General features: G+C 46.2%; 1 non-coding gene across 1 annotated transcript in view; it reads right to left on the reverse strand.

The window, feature by feature from the left end:
* Window positions 1–518, reverse strand: part of LOC143351106 (small subunit ribosomal RNA) — a 1,933-nt gene extending 1,415 nt beyond the window's left edge. The window contains exon 1 of the ribosomal RNA XR_013081482.1: window positions 1–518. This exon is cut by the window's left edge and continues 1,415 nt beyond it. This is a non-coding gene — a ribosomal RNA (small subunit ribosomal RNA).
* Between the last annotated feature and the right edge of the window lie 1,343 nt (window positions 519–1,861).

Consider the following 1,861-nt stretch of genomic DNA (forward strand, 5'->3'; position numbering starts at 1 on the left):
TTATTTTTCGTCACTACCTCCCCGTGCCGGGAGTGGGTAATTTGCGCGCCTGCTGCCTTCCTTGGATGTGGTAGCCGTTTCTCAGGCTCCCTCTCCGGAATCGAACCCTGATTCCCCGTTACCCGTTACAACCATGGTAGGCGCAGAACCTACCATCGACAGTTGATAAGGCAGACATTTGAAAGATGCGTCGCCGGTACTGGAAGACCGTGCGATCAGCACAAAGTTATTCAGAGTCACCAAAGCAAACGATGAACGAACGGACAATAATGCCCGTCCAGACCACCGATTGGTTTTGATCTAATAAAAGCGTTCCTCCCATCACTGGGACGAACTCTGTTTTGCATGTATTAGCTCTAGAATTACCACAGTTATCCAAGTAAATGTGGGTACGATCAAAGGAACCATAACTGATTTAATGAGCCATTCGCGGTTTCACCTTAATACGGCGTGTACTGAGACATGCATGGCTTAATCTTTGAGACAAGCATATGACTACTGGCAGGATCAACCAGGGAACTTGAGTAAAGTTCTTTTGTAATATTCTCTCAATTTTATTCTTCGTCGCCGACTCTGAAGGAGAACGGACGACGACACATAAAAAACTCCTTCTTTCAACATCAAATTTTAGTCTTTCGTTCGAAAGACTTGAGAGCCACCTCTTCCTCTCTTGTGTTATAATATTATATATGTATAGAGAGGGTACCACCAAAAACCCTCTCCTTCGTTTAGTTTCTTTCACTTTTCCGAGAGCTCCCCAAACTCTCGTTTATTTAATTTAATTTCATTTTTCGAGAGAGCGACCACCAACTAACTCTCTTATATTTGCTTTTTCTCGACAGAGCCACCACCAACTAACTCTCTTATATTTGCTTTTTCTCGACAGAGTCACCACCAACTCTCTCTCGTTTATATTTGCTTTTTCTCGACAGAGAAACCACCAACTCTCTCGTTTATATTTGCTTTTTCTCGACAGAGTCACCACCAAACTCTCTCGTTTCGTATTTTACTTCACAACAGAACATTATTGTATAATGGTATCCCACAACGACAAAGTACGTAGAGCTGCGCTCATGCTGAACATCTCGGGCACTTATTCACGCTGGGCATCGATCGTGGAAGCACGTATTGCCAGGCCCGAAGACTAAGCATTCATGCTGGACAAAAACGAGAAAGCGCGTATGTGCTGGTCGAGAAAGCACGTATTCGGCGCCGTACTGTTATGTCGAGGTCAGACACCTGTATTTCATTCTTTGCTCACTTTCCAGAGTACGAACCGTAGTTCCATACAATTTTTGCCTTTTAAGCTACGCTCCGTAGAGTGTAGTGCCAGTTTATGGTTTTCACAAAATTTTCAATCGCTCGGACTGAAGAGTTGATGCTCGGATAGTACGAGTATACATATTTTAAACGTATACAAGTCACCAACGTCACTCGAGACGCTTATACCACTTCAAGAGCCATTCGGTCAAAGACACCGACTCGTGGCAATGCAGTGTGGAGAAAGTCTGGAACGAGCACGATACAGAACAGTCAGGATGAAATCCCGAGGAGCGACGACTGCTTCTCAACCGAGGTCGAAGAATAGCCGTACGCTCGACGCTGCCCCGACCGACTCGACCGGACCGTCGCTTCTCTTATAGGTACCGAGGCGCCCGCCGGAACGCCGGCGACGCACGGGCTTACGCACGGCCGCTTATGGGGGGAACCGCGCGACCCAACCGCCCGCCCGAACGGCCTGTTATAACTTAGAGCGAAAACCAACACCTGTAATTTCCTTAATAATTGAGCTAGGGCAAAAAAAAAAAACGCTATCTTGTAGGAAAAAAGCAGGGGAACACGATGCCGTCGTTAAAAATAT

Source organism: Colletes latitarsis, unplaced genomic scaffold (genome assembly GCF_051014445.1).
Source record: "Colletes latitarsis isolate SP2378_abdomen unplaced genomic scaffold, iyColLati1 scaffold0072, whole genome shotgun sequence".
NCBI lineage: Eukaryota > Metazoa > Arthropoda > Insecta > Hymenoptera > Colletidae > Colletes > Colletes latitarsis.